Raw genomic sequence first — 19719 nt, 5'->3', positions numbered from 1 at the left:
TGGCCTGGTAAAAAAATATTAATTCTGACAATGGAAGCCACTTTAGCCCAAGGGTGCTAAGGAGAATTATGGAAGGTTTGCACATTAGATGGGATTACCACACCCCTTGGCATCCCCCCTCCTCTGGAAAGGTAGAGAAAATAAGTCAAGTTCTCAAAAAGCACATTACCAAACTCATCTTAAAAACTAAAATGCTTTGGACCAAATATCTCCCAGTAATGCTCCTTGGGATTAGGACAGCCCCAAGAAAAGACTTAGGATTGTCCCCCTCTGAGTTATTGTATGGACTCTTATATTTAAACAAGGCTACAAACCTTCCTACTATGGAAACCAAAGACCAACTTTTAAAAAATCATATACTGGCCATATCCTCTACCCTGTCATCTCTTAGGTTAAAAGGACTTCTGACTCAAACTCCACCCCTGAGTTCACAGTCCACCACTTCCAGCCTGGCTACTTGGTGCTGATTAAAACTTGGAAGGAAGACAAGCTCCACCCAAGCTGGGACAGTCCCTGTCAAGTGCTCCAGACCACCAAAATAGTTTTGGAAACAGCTGAACGAGGGTGGACTCGTTACACTTGGGTCAAGAGACTGGTAAAAAAAAACAAAAACCAAACAAACAAAAAAAAGTGAGGAAGAGGAAAAGGGAAAAGAACAAATGGGAAGTGTATAAATCACCTAAGGACCCCTTAAAGCTAACTCTAAGGAAAACCTAGAAGAGAGCTATAAGCGGGCCCTGTCATTGGGGATGGATATGGTTAGGATTAATTTAAGCACAAGGGGTAAAAGGAAACCTGTGTATTGAATGGAGCCCAGTCCTAGGGGTGGAAAGTAGGGATTATCCAATCAAACTAATAGTCAACATAACTCAGACCTCCAACCCACAAACTGTAAAATTTAATGCCTGCCAAGTTTTACCTCGAAGGAATTTAGGACACTAAAGACAGTTGTCACAGGCAAACAAATATCTATGACCTGAAACAAACCGTTTTCAGACCCTCTCAGAAAAGCCCTGCACTAGCTGAAATCGGGTCTGGTGGACCACTGAATATCAAGGCTGGGTAAGTCATTCTTCCAAAAACAAACCCTTAAAGGATAAAATACATTTATATAAGGGCCCCACACAACCTAGCTGTGAAAATTTAAAATCCAATCCTATATTAATGACAATAAACAACCCAGCTACTCTAGACCAGGAACCTTGGAAGTATGGATTAGGAGTAAATATCTCAGGAAGGGACCTCATGGGATGGTAAGCTCTCAGGCTAATCAACTCATCCTTGAGCTCACTCAGGGTTACTATAACTTCTGGCCCCACCATTTCCTTTAACCCACCAGGCAATAACTCTAATAGAGTAAAAAATAATAATAATTGAAATAATTGACCTAAGGCAGACTTTAAAAATTAAGACCAGATATGGGGATGTAAATGCCTGGGTTGAATGGGTAAAATTTTTGGTACTAGCCCTCAACAAAAGCTACTGTTACACCCACTCTGTTGGGCAGTGTCAGGCACAGGTAGTTCCATCTCCCCTAGGATGGGATACCAGTCCCAAAGGAATGCCTGCATGTTGGCTCTATACCAGCACAAGGATGCGTGGGAAAATAAGACATACAAAAGTCTATCATTGGTCCTTCCTACTTTGTGGAGGTAGGAAAGCAATCCCCTCATTCTCCATAGGGAATATAAAATACTCCTTTTGCCTCTCTAGGCAGGGACTAGAGTTCAATAAGCCCGTGGGAGAACTCTCAACTTACACCTACATCCTAAATGTTACTGGCTAGTCAATGGCAACTACTCAGCTCTTCATATACCCCTGGATAATGTCTACTGATATTGTGGGAAGAGGAACCTCCATGACCTGTTACCATCCAGTTGGATCAGGACTTGTGCCTTAGTTCAACTGGCCATTCTATTCACCTTGGCATTCCATAAAATCCATGAGAATCCACATGGCCACTGAAGTTGGAGAAATCTAACAAATTCTTTTAATCTCAACATTTATATTAACTCAATAGGAGTCCCTAAAGCAGTACCTAATGAATTTAAGGCTCAAAGCTAAATAGCTGCTAGGTTTTAAATCAGCACTCTTCTAGTGGTCAACTATTAATAAAAATGTAAATTGGATTAATTACATCTATTATAATCAATGAAAATTCATCAACTATACTCAAAATGCTCTCAAAAGAGTACCTAGCCAGTTAAATGCCACCAGCCAAATGGCCTGGGAAAACAGACTTGCACTAAACATAATCCTAGTAGAGAAAAGGAGCATATGTGTCATGCTGAGTGGAAATTGTTGCACTTTCATTCCTAATAAAACTGCCCCAGATGAAACCATCACAAAGGAGTTATAAGGGTTAACAACTCTAGCCAATGAATTGGTGAAAAATGCCAGAATTAATAAACCATTTACTGATTGGCTAAAAAGTTGGTTCAGGAAACGGAAAGGAATGGTAGACCTTCATTCTAACATCTCTTATAATTGTAACTGGAGTCCTAACAGCTGTAGGGTGTTGCATTATCCCCTGTGTTAAAGGGTTAACCCAAAAGTTAACCAAAACAACCATCAATAAACAAATGCCCATAACATATCAACTATTATGAAAAACTAAATCAAATCTACTCTTGCCTAATAGAGTCAATAGCTGTTAAAACAATTTAATGACCAAAGGACATGAAAATAAATGTGAAAAGAGAATCAATAGGGATAAAAGAAAAAGAGGAGGGAATTGAAGGAAAAAATGTATACAGTGGTCAATTTCCAAGACAAAGTGCCTTAAATTGACTTAGGTCAGCAAACTACAGAAAAAACAGGATATACTAGGCCCCTGCTTGATGGCTGACACCTGTTTGTTGGGCCTTCCCTCCCGCTTAGTTGCCCTCACCCAAACCAAAGAAGTTTAGTCTGAGATAAGAGTTTACTAGTCTGCAAAACAGCTTGCTTTGTCTGTTCTTATCAGCTTGCCCAGCTACTTAGGTCACAAGTTAAATACTTAAGGAGCCACTGAACTGACTAGAATTGCAATGCATTGTGGGCTGCAACAAAATGCCAAAAGACAACCCTAAAGAAAACACCTAAAGCCCCAACCCAACAACTGATAGCCCATTCCCGGGAAGACTGTGACCCCATAGTACTCAGCCTATGAGGAACCGGAGGAGGGACCTATGCACTAGGGGATAAATTGCTTGTTGTAACTGTGCTGGGTGTGCCTGCCCATCAGACACCAGATCTTGCAAGACCATCATTAAAAGTCTCACTTTCGCTGTTCTCAAGGTTTCTGAGTCCATTCTTTTTTTTTTTTTTTTTTTTTTTTGAGACGGAGTTTTGCTCTTGTCACTCTGAGTCCATTCTTTGGGTTTCAATGGGTGAGTTTATTTCTCACAGATCTCGGTGAGCCCTGGCTATGGCTACCAGACACCCTGCCTAGCAGCCCACCCCCACAGCTTTCAACTGTGGAGTCATTCACTCTGCTCATGCCAGTAGGGCAACTGTCCCACTGCCCACTGCCTGCACACCACAGGGCTTGCTGGCCAGCACCACAAGTTCCTCCATGGGGAAGATGGCAACCTATAGGTCTCTTTCACTTTCATGGGTACCAGGAAAGCTTGGGAGAACTGTCTCAGCATGTGGGTATCCTTCCAGAGCACAAAAGAGGGTGCAGGTCACAAGATTACTGCATTAAGCTTTCTTCTCAGCCTGATTGATCACTTACCCCATCTTCTGATTTGGGCCCATGGGTGAGAGAAGCCATGGCAGATGTCTGACTCTTGCATTATCCATCTTCATCTCCCTTCTCTCTCACTCGCTCCAGGACCAGAAAGGCTTTTTAATAACCCCTTCCCGTCCAGAAGGGAATCCCTCCATCACATCCTCATCCTCTCCCCTTTGCCCTTGTCCCCTCTGCGACCCTTAGGGATACAAGGCCACCAGCTCTCCAGGGTCCTCAGAAACCCCAAATATTAGAAGCAGATCCAAGATTTTGGGTTATTCCCCAGGTTCTTTTTTCCTACTTCAAGAAGCCCTGGAGAGGAAATCACATGAGGAATGTGTTTAAGAAAAGAGCAAGTACTGTCAACTTCGGGCAGGATAGAGGAGTGTAGATGGAGTCCATAAAAGAAGCCTACAGGCATCAGGAGGAACAGACGATAACGAGGAAAAGGAAAATCCTGTGAGTGCTCTTGGGAATCTGGGACAATTCTGAAGTTTTCCTACATTTGGTTCATCAACCAAAGAAAGCAAGACTGGCTTCAGTCTGGCCATGCCCAAGACACAGAAACAAAAGGCTGACTGCCATTGTCTGCCCAAACTTGGCCCATTGGACTGGCCCAAAGCAGGTCCATTGTGCAATGAGAGAAGCAAAATACAGAGTAAGCTCAGCCGTTACCGGTGAAATGGGACCTAGAGAAACAAGGCAGAGCTTCACTCTGACCCCCTCCTTGGGGGCCCCCTTTGGAGCAGAATAAGACCTGTAAAAGAAAGACCAGGACTTGGATTCTGCTCTGTGGATGAAAGAATACGGGGCTCACGGGCTGTGTTTGGGAGAAGGGAGTGGTGCGGGCTGTACAGAGCAAGCAGAGTGGAGGTGGGGCCAGGAAATCTCCAGGTGAGCCTTGGTTTTGCTTCTCATAGGAGGTGAGCGTCCCTGTCACCCCCAGTGAGAGAGGCAGGCGTACAGCACCCCACCCCCTCACTCGGCTATTGTGGGGATTCACAAAGTGAAGTGGGGTATGGAAAACATCCATTGTCAGCAGTTTCCAAAAGAATTTAGCCTTGATCCCTATGTTCACTTCATCATGGAGAGACTGGGAAAGGGGGAGAGACTGAGGCTATGCCCTACACCTCTGTACGGGTTTTTCTGCTCCCAAAGAGCCATTGAAACCTTGCTGCCTCTATCTCAGTCACAGAAGAACTTACAAAGCTGAGGGCTGGAGACTGGTTCCTCCTTTCATAGCCTCTCAGAACACCAGCCCTGTCACAGAACCACGAAGCTCCGTTCTCAAGGAGATCCAGAAAAGGATCACCCCCACCTCTGTTCTCACAAACAGAGAAAGCCAAAATCACCACCAGAGGGCGGAGAGGAGCCTTGCGGGGACGGCCTTGCGGATATAGCCTCCTTCCTGTTCGTTGAAGTGCTGTGGTTGGCTCGCCTCGCCCTCGCCCCGCCCCACCCCGCTCCACCCCACCCCGCCCCGACTCGCCTCGCCTCACCTTGCCTGCCTGCCTCTCTCTTTCTTTCCTTTCTATTCTTTTTCTTTCGCTTTCCGTCTTTCCTTACTTCTTGAACAAACATTTATTAAGGCCCTTACCTTGAGTCAGGCACCATGCTGGAGCTAGAGATACAGCCGGGCGACAGGTGTGCGGTCCTGCTCCTACAGCCTTGGTACGTAGTCAGCAACACTGAATGAATGAATGTATTCTCTATAGACCTTGAAAGAAAATAACCACAGGCCAAAGCTTGAGAAGAAAGACCTTGAGGACAGCAACAGCCCCAACAGACCCAGACATAGGGACTTGCCACGGAGCGGTCCCAGACACCCACCAAGAAGCCTTGCAGGGATGCAAGACCACAGCTCGTTGGCAGCAGCAAGGTTTCAGGGAGAGGAACGCCAGTCCCATGGACTCATCTTTTCTTCCAGACTCTTCCAAGTGAGAGTTATGAGGTAACCATACAGGCCAGAGTCCCAGAAATGCCCTTTCCTGAATTGGAGACTCTGAGCCAGCCCTTCATCCCCAGTAGAGAGGGGTAGGTGCCAGTGTAGGTGGATGATACCCTAGCTTACCTGTTCTACTCAGAGTGGCACTGGGATGAGCGGGCACAAGGGCTCCAGTTAAGGATAGCCAGGGGTAGTGCTTCGGGGTCAGACCAGGAGTGTACCCCAGCATTCCCAGCTGTGTTTCAGAGAAGGTGGCAGGCAACCCTGGAATTAAATCCTTCTCTAACTGAAAAATTAAATCCTTCTCTAACGGGAGGAAGCAGCCACAGACCCAGAGCCTCTGCTCCTATTACAGCCATGTCCTCTTCTACAGCTCATCACCAGGCTAGGCCCGAGGGACCTCCACATTCTCAATGGAAACTCCCACCCAAGGTTCAGGGCCCTGTTGTTAGGGGAGCACCCCTTCTCATGTTAGAGCATCCCTTGACCTGTTGTGACACCCTTCCTTCTATTGGGGAACTCCTCATCCTGTTAGGGCACCCCTCCTCCTGTTAAGGCACCCCTCATCCTTTTAAGGCACCCTGCCTCCTGTTAGGAAACCCTCCGCCTGTTAGAGTACTCACTCCTTTTAGGGCACCCCTCCTCCTGTTAGGGCATCCTTCATCTTGTTAGGACATTCCTCCTCCTGGTAAGGCATTCCTCCTCATGTTAGGATACCCCTCCTTCTGTTAGGGTACCCCTCCTCCTCTTAGGGTACCACCTTCAACTTTATGACAACTCTCCTCCTGTTAGAGCACCCCTCCTCCTGTTATGACACCTCTCCTCCTTTTTAGAGAATCCTCTTCCTGTGGAGGCATCCCTCCTCCTATTAGGGCAGTGCTTCTACTCTTAGGGTACCATCTTCACCCTGTAGGGCACCCCTCCTCTTGTTAGAGCACCCACTCCTCCTGTTAGAAAATCCCTCCTCCTGTTAGGACACCTCTCCCCCTGTTAGGGCACTCCTTCTACTGTTAGGGCACCCTTCCTTCTGTTAAGGCACACATTCTTTTGTTAGGGCACCCCCTTTTCCTGTTAGAACACCCCCTCCTCCTGTTAGAACACTCTCTCCCATCTTAGGGCACCCCTATTCCCATTAGCATACCCCTTCTTCCTGTTAGGGCACCTCTCCTCATGTTAGGACACCCCTCCTCCTGTTAGAACACACTTTCTCCTGTTAGGACACCCCCTCCTCCTGTTAGAACACACTTTCTCCCATTAAAGCACCCCCTCATCCTGTTAGGGCATGCCTTCTCTGGTTAAAGCACCCCCTCCTCCTTTTAGGACACATGTCTTACTGTTAGAACATATCTCCTCCTGTTAGGACACCCTTCTTTTGTTAAAGCACCCCTCCTCCTGTTAGGGCATTGATATGATTTGGCTGTGTCCCCACCCAAATCTTATCTTGAATTGTCATTCTCATAATCCCCTATATCATTGGAGGGACCCGGTGGAAGATAATTTAATCATGGGGGTGGTTACCCTCATGCAGTTCTCATGTTCTTATTATGGTGAGTGAGTTCTCATGAGACCTGATGGTTTTATAGGGGGCTTTTCCCCCTTTTGCTTGACACTTCTGCTTCCTGTCATCATATGAAGTAGGACATGTTTATTTCCCCTTCCACCATTATTGTAAGTTTCTTGAGGCCTCCCCAGCCATGCAGAACTGTGAGTCAATTAAACCTCTTTCCATTATAAATTGCCCATTCTTGGACAGTCCTTTATAGAAGCTTGAGAATGGACTAATACAGTACATTGGTACTGCAGAGAGTGAGGAGCTGCTATGAAGATATCCAAAAATGTGGAAGAGATAGCAAAAGGGGGCTTGCCTGGGCATGCCTGCAGTGGACTGGGGCACACATGTGCACTACAGGAATGAGATGGAGCCACCAGGAATTTGCACCTTATGCAGGGGAGAAGCGAAGCCTCATCAGCTCTTGTGTGGAAGCCCTGGCACTCAACTGTGAGGTGAAAACCTGCTTGCAGGGCCCTTCTTTTTGCTGAGAGTTGTCCTTTTGCTTAAAAAATTATATTACTCATTCTCTGATGTCCACGTGCCTAATTGTTCCTGGTCTTGAGACAAAAAAAACTGGATCTAGCTGAGCTCAGGAGCAGAAAAATCCTACATCACAACTGATTTTGGAATTGGGTAACAGGCAGAGGTTGGAACAGTTTGGAGGGCTCAGAAGAAGATGAGACAATGTGGGAAAGTTTGGGCCTTCCTAAAGACATGGAGGGCTCAGAAGACAGGAAGATGTGGAAATGTTTGGAACTTCCTAGAGACTCATTGAATGGCTTTGACCAAAATGCTGATCGTGATATGGACAATGAAGTCCAGGCTGAGGTGGTCTCAGATGTAGATAGGGAACATTTTGGGAACTAAAGTGAAGGCCACTCTTCCTACACAAAGAGACTGGTGGCATTTTGCTTCTGCCCTAGAGATCTGTGGAATTTTGAACTTGAGAGAGATGATTTAGGGTATTTTGCAGAAGAAATTTCTAAGTGACAAAGCATTCAAGAGGAAACAGAGTATAAAAGTCTGGAAATTTTGCAGCCTGATGATGTAATAGAAAATAAAATCCCATTTTCTAGGGAGAAATTCAAGCCAGCTGCAGAAATTTGCAGAAGTAATGAGGAGCTGAATGTTAATCAACAGAACAATGGAGAAAATGTCTCCAGGCCATGTCAGAGACGTTTACAGCAGACCCTCCCATCACAGACCCAGAGGCCTAGGAGAAAAAAATGGTTTCATGGGCCAGGCCCAGGGCCCCTGTGCTGTGTGCAGCCTAGGGACTTGGTGCCCTGTGTCCCAACTGCTACAAGTGTGGCTAAAAGGGGCCAAGGTACAGCTCAGGCTGTGGCTTCAGAGGGTGCAACCCCCAAGCCTTGACAGCTTGGCAGAAGTCAAGAATTGAGGTTTGGGAACCCATCTAGATTTCAGAGGATGTATGGAAACACCTGGAAGTCCAGGCAGAAGTTTGCTGCAGGGGTGGAGCCCTCATGGAGAACCTCTGCTAGGGCAGTACGAAAGGGAAATGTGGGTTCAGAGCTCCCACACAGAGTCCCCACTAGGGCACTGCCCTGTGGAACTGTGAGAAGAGGGCCATGGTCCTCCAGACCCCACAATGGTAGATCCACCTACAGCTTGCACCTATGCACCTGGAAAAGCCACAGGCACTCAACACCAGCCTGTGAAAGCAGCCTGAAGGGGGGCTGTACCCTGCAAAACCACAGAGGCGGAGTTGCCTAAGGCTGTGGGAGGCCACCTCTTTTATCAGTGTGACCCAGATGTGACACATGGAATCAAAGGAGATCATTTTGGAACTTTAAGTTTTAACGACTGCTCTTTTGGATTTTGGACTTGTGTGGGGCCTGTAGCCCCTTTCTTTTGGCCAGTTTCTCCCATTTGGAATGGGTGTATTTACCCAATGCCTGTACTCCCTTTGTATCTAGGAAGTAGCTAACTTACTTTTGATTTTACAGGCTCATAGGCAGAAGGGACTTGCCTTGTCTCACATGAGACTTTGGACTTGGACTTTTGAGTTAATACTGGAATGAGTTAAGACTTTGGGGGACTGTTGGAAGGGCATGACTGTGTTTTGAATTGTGAGGACATGAGATTTTGTTGGGATGAGTGGGGAAATGATATAGTTTGAATGGACTAATACAGGCACCCTTTCCTCCTGTTAGAGCACCTTTCCCTGTATAGGACACCCCTCCTACTGTTAGAACACTACTTCTCCTGTTAGGGAACCCATTCTCCTGTTGGGGCACCCCCTTTTCCTGTTAGAATACCCCTCTTCCTGTTATAACACTCCCCCCTCTTAGGGCAATCCCTCCTTCTGTTAGGGCACCCCTACCCCTGTTAGAGCAACTTTACTCCTGTTGGAGCACCTTTCCTCCTATTAGAGCACCTCTCCTCCTGTTAGAGCACCTCTCTTCCTGTTACAGCACCTCTCCTCCTGTTAGAACAACTTTCCTCCTGTTGGAGCACCCTTCCTCCTATTAGGACACTCCTCCTTCTGTTAGGGGACCCCTCTTGCTCTTAGGGCATCTCTCCTGATTTTAGGGCCCCCATTTTCTTGTTGGAACATAACTCCTCCTGTTAGAGCACCCCTCTTCTTGTTACAGCACCTCTTTTCCTGTTTAGGGCACCCCTCCTCCTGTTAGGGCATCACTTTCTCCTTTTGGGGCACCTGTCCTCCTGTTAGGGAACTCTACCTCCTGTTAGAGCACCCATTCTTCCTCTTAGGACACCCCACCTCCCGTTAAGTCCCTCTCCTCCTTTTAGAGCACCTCCTTCTCTGATTAGAGCATCCCTCCTCCTGTTAGGATACCGCTCTTCTTTTTAGAGCATCCATCCTCCTGTTAGGACATCCCCTTCTCCTGTTAGGGAACTACACCTCCTGTTAGAGCACCCCCTCCCCCTTTTAGGCTCTTCCTCCTGTTCAGGCCCCCTCCCCCTTTTAGAGCACCTCCTTCTCCTATTAGGCACTCCCTCCTATTAGGGCACCCTTCCTCCTGTTAGGACACTCTACAACCCCATTAGAACACCCTTCCTCCTGTTAAGGCACCCCTCTTCCTGTTAGGGCATGCCTCCTCCTGTTAGAACTTCTTACATCTTGTACATAGCACCCCTCTTTCATGTGATCTCCCAACTTCTGCTGAAACACTTCCAGGCCAGAGAAACCAAAACCCGTCAAAACAATAGCCTCTTGCTTTTCTAAAGACATTAGATGGTTAGATGATATGGCTTGGCTGTGTCCCCACCCAAATCTCATCTTGAATTCCCACATGTTGTCAGAGGGACCCAGTGAGAAGTAATTGAATCATGAGGGCAGGTCTTTCCCGTGCTGTTCTCGTGATAGTGAGTAAGTTTCACGAGATCTGATGGTTATTATAATGGGGAGTTTTCCTGCACAAGCTCTCTTCTCAGGTCTGCTGCCATGTGAGATATGCCTCTCACCTTTCACCATGATTATGAGGCCTCCCCAGCCATGTGGAACTGTAAGTCCAATAAACCTCTTTCTTTTGTAAATTGCCCAGTCTTGGGTATGTTTTTATCAGCAGCATGAAAACAGACATTAGAATTTTTTTTTAAAAAGTCTGACTCTTTGTAGCCTCTGTCCACTCACTGGTCCTAATTATACCCTTCCAGATACTGAAAATTTCTTAGCTCTCCTTCAGACTTCTCATCTTCAAGATAAGCATTCAAAGTTCATCCCAGGCATTGTTGTCCTTAGAGGAATGGCTTTGGATTGCATCATCACTCTAGGCCCTCTACTCTGACTTTTCTGGGTCTTTGTCATGGGGCTGAAATGGACCTGGCAAGGGGCAGCCTAACAGACCCGCTCCATGGCACAACATTTACAGTACCGTCTACATGTGGCAGCCTTGGAGTTGTGCAGCAGAAAATCTGTGGGGCTGTAAGCAGCAACCCCACTGTCCTTGGGGCCTACACCAGTGTAGATGTTTCCAGGGATGCGTCAGTGGTGATGAGGTAAATTATTCAGGGAGATTGTGACAACATAACCAGAAAGAGAGCGGTGGTCAGGGAAGAAAGCAGGAGGTCAAGATGAGAGAAACAGCAGCAACCAACAGATCTGAGAAGTGAGGCAAGTACACAAGGTAAGAGAAAATTCTAAAAAATTAGAAGGTGGTTCAGAAGCAAACTTTTGTGGTGTGTTTAAGGAATTGGTCTACCAGGATGCCTCTAATTTGTGAACTAAGTAAAGAAGAGGAAATAGATCTCAGCAAAGATATGAGGGTTCTTCCTCATTAGAATCAAACCCATTCAGCAAAGTGCAGTGGCTTACACCTGTAATCCCAGCACTTTGGGAGGCTGAGGTGAGCGGATCACTTGAGCTCAGAAGTTCAAGCCTAGCCTGGGCAACATAGTGAGACTCCATCTTTACAAAAAATTAAAAATTAGCCAGGTGTGGTGGTGTGTGCTTGTGGTACCAGCTACTCAGGAGGTTGAGGTGGGAGGATTGCCTGAGCCCAGGCTGCAGTGAGCTATGCAAGACTGAACTTCATTCTGGGTGACAGAGGGAGACCCTGTCTAACAAAATAAATAAATAAATAAAATTTTAAAACAAAAAATAATTTTTAAAAAATGCATTCCTCTCACATTTCACCCTGTGACTATGTGTGAATCTGTGAAAGCATCAAAGGTGAGGCAAAGACCTCAGGCTTATCTTCAGAGTGGGCTCAGGATAAAGGGACTGGGGCAGTTGCCGAGTCTTCTGTTTCATGCACTACATCAGGCTCATGAATACAGGCAGGGGAACAGGTGGCTGAGGGACCAGTCTTCTGCTCTGTTACTCAGCATTAGTGGTTGCTATAATAAGCAGGACCAGCTACATCATTTTCAAGGCCCAATGTGAAATGAAGATGCAGAACCCCTTATTCAAAAATTATTAAGTAAAAGCAGAGCATTAAACCACATGCATAGTCATATGGGGCCTTCTAAGTGCAGGCCCTATTTAACTGTGCAGGTGGAACACCCAGGAAGTTAGACTTCGTAGTAAGGCAATTGAGCATGTGATTATAAGTATAGGTGCTGGCATCCAACTGCCCAGGTTCATAGCCCAGTTCAGCCTCCTTCAAAAAAGGTGCCATTGAATAAATTAAGCTTTGGTAAACCTTTTATGTAAAGGATCAGATAGGAACTATTTCAGCTTTGTGATGATCTCTGTCACAGCTTCTTAACTGTGCAGTTGTGGCATGAAAGAAGTCATATATAATGCATCAATGAAAATATATGACTGTGTTCAAATAAAACTTTATTTGCAAATCCAGACAGTGGCCCAGGCTTGGTCCATGGGCCATAGCTCACCAGCCCCTGCTCTAAGACTTTAATTTCCTAGTCTATGGGATGAGAATAATGACAGTGCCCACCTCATAGAGTGGCTTTGAGGATTAAATGACACCATGTAAATACTTAGCAAAGGGCCTGTATACAGTAAGTACTCATTAAGTGTTAGCTATAATTACCGTAGGACATGTGCAGGGCTGGTGAGGTGGTAACGACGTAAGAGCCTCACAAGTGTCTGGGCTTCACTGTTTCCACCTCTCTGTACCATCCTGATGCTTTGCTCTCCATTCCCCTTTCCATGGCCACGAGAATGGCCAGCAAAGGGTTGAAACCTGGTTTATGTCTGCACTGCCTGCACAACCCAAGAACCAGTGGGCTTGATCAATCAGAGGTTCTGAGAAGGACTGGACATTGTTAGTTACAACTCATCCAAAAGATTAGCCTGAGGTATTCATTCTCTTATGGGTTTTTACACATTCTGCAGAGCCAATGAAGGGGAAATGTTTAATTAATATCCTGTTTGGGTAATTTGCATCTCTGAGGCTCTCCAGACACCCACTAGGCCTCTATCTGGCCAAAGAACAATCTTTCGGGGTATTTCCCCCCAGACGCCCAACTGACACCCAACTGAACTTCATGATTTTGGTTTTCAGTAGTTTTTCTGTATATATAATGAATCATGTATTATACACTGGTCAAAATATGTCAACAAACATTTTATTTGTATTTGAATGTCTTCCTAGCCACCTACAATTTGTATGATTTTAGAAATGCATTTTAAGTGCTCTGAGTTCTCATTCCTTCATCGATAAAATAAAATGTTAATATCTTCCTTGGGGGATTTTTGTGAGGAGAAAATTAGATAATATCGATTAAAGTACTGTAACAAAAGGCACTGTCAATATCTAATTACATGCTGGTTATAGCTTGCCAGCATTAAGTATTTATCTGTGTATGAGGCAAATATTCATTTCACATTGTCCCTGAATCCCTTGAGAGGAAGTGTTCCCTTAGTACCTCGAGCTTACCAAATTTTATTGTAATTGTCTGTTTACTCACTTGCCTTCTCCACTCGCCACTGAAGACAGAAACTGTTTTGGTCACCATCTTATTCCCAGCAGCTGGCATATACCCTAGCACAGAGTAGGTACTTAAGAAATAGTTCTTGAAAAGATGTTGAATGAAATTGTTCAAAAGAACACAATTTCAAAGTGAAATGAAGAGAAATATTCTCACACTCTATCTCCTGAGCTGCTGTAATTGTGACATTAAGGAAGAAAGAAGACCAAGGGGAAGAGGAGATTGAAAAAGATTGGGCTTCCAAAACTAGATAGTCTTCAAGGAACACTTTTATGTGCGTTTAGGAACCCTGGGTCAAGGCTTTCCTCAATCTAAAGTCAATAGTAGTGATCTTTTCCCAGTCTGCAGGGGAAAATATCTAACACATCTGTCATTTCTTTTTTTTAATTTTAAGTATTCCTTTTGTAAGTGTCTTTTACTTGTTCAATTCTTACTACCACTTGTCTAGCACTTAAGCCTTGTATCAAAGAGAATAAAATGGGCTTTTGTCTAAGGGGAAAGTTATATATATTTCAGTTTCACTATTTTATAGATTTTTTAACAGAACCTGTGACTTGAAGGAACTCTAACCCATACAAGTTTGAAAACTGCTATTATAGAACAAACCTTATATTTTACAGGTTAAAAAAATTGAGGGGCCGGGCACAGTGGCTCACGCCTGTAATCCCAGCACTTTGGGAGGCCGAGGCGGGCGGATCACAAGGTTAGGAGATTGAGACCACGGTGAAACCCCGTCTCTACTAAAAATGCAGAAGATTAGCCGGGCGTGGTGGGGGGCCCCTGTAGTCCCAGCTACTCAGGAGGCTGAGGCAGGAGAATGGCGTAAACCTGGGAGGCAGAGCTTGCAGTGAGCCGAGATCGCACCACTGCACTCCAGCCTGGGGGACAGAGCGAGACTCTGTCTCAAAAAAAAAAAAAAAAAAAAAGTGAGGTCCAGAGAAAGAATATGACAAAGCTAGGGCCCACTTCATGGAGGAGGAGCTGGTCCCTTAGCTCTTTCAAAACATGATCAGTCAACTTAGAAGTCTTTGCTGGAATGTTAAAAAGCCTTCCCTTTAAAATCAGCAACAAGGCAAATATCCTGCTATCACCATGTCCAGCATGTCCAGCACAGTAAGACAGAAAAAAAGATATATTTTATATTTATATATATACATATATACTATACTACAAGCATAGCTCTGAAGAGTTTAAAAGAAAAAAATCAAAGCTGTTATTATCCATAGTTGTTATTATCATCTATTTAAAAACACAAAACCTACAGAAAAATTGTAATTGATAAAAAGAGTTTATCAAGAAAGTTGAAAATAAGATCACTATACAAAAATCTATTGTATTTCTACATAGCAGCAATGAACAATTAGAAAATGTAATTTTGAATGTTATCAATATAAAAACATCACAAATGTTTGAGGTGATGTATATGCTAAGTACACTAATTTGATTATTATCTATGTCTATACGGAAAATTACACTATACCCCATAAATATTATAATTATTATGTGTCAAAACAAAATAAATCTAGAAAATTTAATTATTTTAATACTATTTACAATAGCAGCAAAAAACATAAAATATTTTATTTTAGGTAAGTTTTATAAAATGTGTCTCATTATGAAAAAAATTATAAAATTTAATTGAGAAACATTAATAAAAACCTAAATACATGCAGAGAGATACTATGTTCACAAACAGGAAGATTCAAAATCTCAAAGACAGCAGTCTTTTTAAAATTAATCTATAGATCTAATGCATTCCAAAAAAAATATAAATAGGACTTCTATGGAACTCAGCAAGCCACTTCTAATACTAATACAAAAATGTAAAGGAGCAAGCAAAGACTGGGACACTCTTAGAGAGAAAAGGTAGCAAGATGCGCCCTACCAGATGTAAGACTTATAATAAAGCAATTGAAATTAGAATAGTGAGGCCTTGGCACAGAGAAAGACAAGTAGATCAGTAGAATCAAATATAAAACCCAGAAATAAACCTGTATTTGAAACATCTTATATGAACGGAGTGATTTTTTTCTATTTGCACCATGATGGAGTTGCTGACAAATAATCCTCCTATCATAAACAACTAAGCAGCTTAATAAAAGATACAAAACAAATGTTTTCAAGCATTGAACAGACACCAACACAGGATTATAATTCTTGAGAAAAGAAAGGCACCAAAAGTAAGCCCCAATTTCAACATGGTTTTCTTTGAGAAGGCCAAACTAAGCAGAAGAGATAGAGATCAGATTTCAGGCCTGTCAAGCAGCTAGGATTTGGTGGGCAGTGTCCCAGAGAAGAGAAATCCACAGGGAGGTACACCTACAAATCTACATTAAAATTCCTTCTTAGATCCTTTGCCAACCACTAAGCTGCTTCTGCATAGAGTGATACTAAAAGAGGCCTGGGAGAAAAGAGCCACTGGAAGGCTAGAGAACTGAAGATCTGTTAGAGACTGCACAGTATTAGGAAGCTAGCAGTTAGAAGTTGATACTAGGTCTGAGCGGAGCAAACTTAGGGTTTATCTTGAACTTTTAGTTAAGACCTCAGAAACACTATTCGCTAGGATTTTGACTCATGCCCTAAGAGCAGGCACCACCCTGGAAGTAAAGAAAGGTATCTACTCTAACAAAACCTAACGCCAAGTCTCAACAGTATCAAGATGATCCTCTGGTACTTTAAACTGCCTGCCAGAACAAAACTCAATGTTCTTCAAAGGTGGAAAACATGACCCAGAGCTTCTACAAGGCATCATCCAGACTAGCCAGTACAGCAAAAAAAAAAAAAAATTTAGTCACAAAAAAATGCAGGAAAAGATGATAAACATCAAGAGAAAAGGCAACAACTGGGAGATAATCCCATGCTAGGAGATGCAGGAGTTTAAAAAAGAATTTTAATATAACCATGATAAATATGCCTTTTTAAAATAGAACGAAAGATGGACAAAACAGATGAAAAGGAGGAGAATTTCAACAATTAGAATCAATAAAAGAAATCAAGTGAATATACTCTGGAATTAAATATCTGGAGTTAGAAACATTCTTGGTGGGGGTAACAACAGACTGGGTATGGTCTGTAGAAGACAGAGTAAGTGAACTTGAAGAAAGGTCAATAAAAAATACACAAACCTATGCATACAGAGGAAAAAAATGGAGGAAAAAAAGAGCAGAGTGGACAAGTTGGTTATGCTCGAAGAGTCTAATACACACGTTACTAAAGTTCAGAGAGAAAGGAGAGAATGAGACGGGGCAATCTTTGAAGAATTAATGTGCAAGAATTTTCAAAACCTGATGAAACACAAAGAGATACAAAAATTTAAACCAACTTTAAGCGTGATACATGTAGAGAAGGCCACACCTAAAGAAATTATAGAGATTTATAGAAAGCCAAAGCATAGGAATAATCTCAAAAGGAGTCCGAAAAAAAAAATATATATATATATATATATTATTTTAAAAGGTGTACCAATAAGAATTGTGTTTGACTTTTTAAATAGAATGTATAGAATCTAGAATATAATGAAATCACATATTCAAAGTGGTAGGGCAAAACTACAGATAATTCATTGTCTTGTGAAAAGATCTTTCTAAAAAGAAATTACTTTTTTACAATATTTTTTACAATGACTTTTACAAAAGTATTTTTACAATAATATTTTTAGAAAAAGAAAACAACATCATGAAAAAGATGAAATAATTCTCCTCTAGTGAACTTGTACTATAACAATTCATTCAGGCTAAAGGAAAATGATCCCAGATAAAAGCATGAAATTGCAGAAAACAATAAAAATCACTTTTAAAAGGTAGATATTTGAGAAATTATAAGTGAATACTGGCTGTTTAAAACAACAAAAAAATCATAGGAATTTATAATATATGTCAAAATGAAATTTATAATAATAGCAAAAGGAAAGAAAGTTAAGGTTCTTGCATTGTTTGAGAAGTAGTAAAAATACTAATTTAAAATGAGCCATAAAAATTTAAAGAATATTTTAATTTCTAGGATAACTTAAAATAATAATAAAGAAAAATATATTTTAAAAGCTAACAGAAGAGAAATGAAATAATTTAAAAATTGATCAAAAGATGACTAAAATTATTAAATGAAACAAACAAAAAGTAGAAATGGCAAAGTTAAACCTAACTATATCAGTAATTACATTAAATGTGAATGGTCTAAATACTACAATCAAAAGACAAAGAGTGTTAGACTTGATTTTTAAAAATCAATTATATGTTGTTTATAGGAAGCACTTATCATACATAAAGACACAGAATGGTTCAAATTTTAAAAATGGTAGAAATATACTTTGTGAAAACAAATTACAGTAAGCAGAAATTGTCAGAACTGAAGGGAGAGATAGAGAACTCCATAATCATAGCAAAGATAGTAACATCTCTCTCTCTCTTTCTCTCTCTCAGTAATTAATTAGAACAAGCAGTAAAGTTGAGGAGGATAAATCAACCTGACATAATGGGCATATATAGAACAAACATCAACTATCAGAGTACACATTCTTTTCAAATGTGCATTGAACATTGACCAAAATAAACTGTCTTGGATCATACAGCACATCTTAGAGATCTGAAATCATATGTTCTCTGACCACTGTGAAATTATGTCAGGACTCACTAACGGAAAGATAACTAGAAAATCTCCAAATGTTTGGAAATTAAGCAACATGTTTTTAAATGACCCATCAGTCAAAGAAAAAAATCACATAGCAAAGTAGGAAACATTTTGGGCTGACTCAATAAAATATTCTGCATCAAAACTCTTAACGCTGCTAAATCAGTTCTTAGAGAAAATCTTGTTGCTTTAAGGTAAATATTAGAAAAAAGAAATGTGGACAAAGACCTAAATTTTTGTCTCAAAATACTGGAAAAAGAATGGCCAACCAACCCCTTCCTGAAATTTTAAATAATAAATAAATAATAAAGAGAGGAAATCAATGAAATAGAACATAGGCACACAACAGAGAAAATCAACCAAGTCAAAAGTTAGTCTTTTCAAAAAATTTTTTAAAAGGATTAAAATGAATAAAGGTAAAAATTAATAAAATTGAGCGAGAAAATAAAAGAAAAAGTGAAAATTATGGATATAAGGAACAAAAAGAAGAAATCACTACTGATCATACATTATTATGAACAACTCAGATGAAATGGATATTCTTTAAAAAAAACTTCAGAAATGGATTTTCTGATCCATTTCTGATGAAATGGATATTCTTTAAAAAAAAAAATTCAGATGAAATGGATATTCTTTTTAAAAAAACTCGCCAAAACTGACCTAAGAAGAAATGTAAAATTTCAATATTAAAATAATGTAAATGTTTCCTTAAAAAGACTTTCGAACACAAAAAAATGCCAGACCCAGAAGCTTCACTGGTAAATTCTCCTCCTCTATTAAGGAAGAAACAATATGAATCTTACATAAATTCTTCCAAAGAAAAGAAATAGGTATTTGACAAGGAGTATCTAATGGCCATATTTTACATATCTTTGTTGCCACATCACACCATGGACAACCAGTGCCCTCTTTACCACTGAAAATAGTCCTCAGTGCCTTTAAATCCAATCAGATTAGACAATTGCAGAGAACCCAGAATTTATTCAGAAAATTCATTTTTCTCTTCCTCTACACTCCACCACTGAGTACGAAAATCTCTGTCAGTCAGAGTTGCACTAGAAGAATAATACCAGAACCAGTATGTGTGTGTGTGTGTGTGAGAGAGAAAGAGTGTGTGTGTGTGTGTGTGTGTGTGTGTGTGTGTGTGTGTGGAGGAGAGGGGGTGGAGGAGAGGGAAAGAAAGAGAAAGTGATTGCAAGGAATTGGCTTATAGGATTGTGGATGCTGGATAGGCAATTCTGAAATCCATAGGACAATCTCCTTTACTTAAAGTGAACTAATTACAAATGTTAATCACATCTTTAAAATACATTTACAACAAAACCTAGATTAGTATTTGGTTGAATAATATATAACTGATCAACAAATGGAGTTTGTTTTAGAAACAGTTTCAAACCTGTTTCATATTTGAAAGGCAATTAATGATTAATTAACATTAACAAAGTAAGGGAGAAATATAGTCATCACAATAGAAGTAGAAAATAATAAAAGATATTCAGA

At 41.7% G+C, this 19719-nt stretch overlaps 1 protein-coding gene across 5 annotated transcripts in view; it reads right to left on the bottom strand.

The window, feature by feature from the left end:
- Positions 1 to 19719, bottom strand: part of S100A1 (S100 calcium binding protein A1) — a 1186348-nt gene that overhangs the window by 1142146 nt on the left and 24483 nt on the right. The window contains exon 1 of one of the 5 annotated variants that reach the window (XM_050753950.1): positions 6923 to 6926. The exons of 3 other annotated variants lie outside the window; for them this stretch is intronic. The gene's annotated coding sequence lies outside the window, so the exon portion shown is untranslated. Of the gene's footprint in view, positions 1 to 6780; positions 6791 to 6922; positions 6927 to 19719 lie in introns of those variants that run through there. One more of the 5 variants, XM_050754132.1, reaches the window with a different exon arrangement.

Source organism: Macaca thibetana, chromosome 1 (assembly GCF_024542745.1).
Source record: "Macaca thibetana thibetana isolate TM-01 chromosome 1, ASM2454274v1, whole genome shotgun sequence".
Taxonomy (NCBI): domain Eukaryota; kingdom Metazoa; phylum Chordata; class Mammalia; order Primates; family Cercopithecidae; genus Macaca; species Macaca thibetana.
Note: the sequence above shows the minus strand (reverse complement) of the source record. Positions and strands in the feature narration are given on the sequence as shown.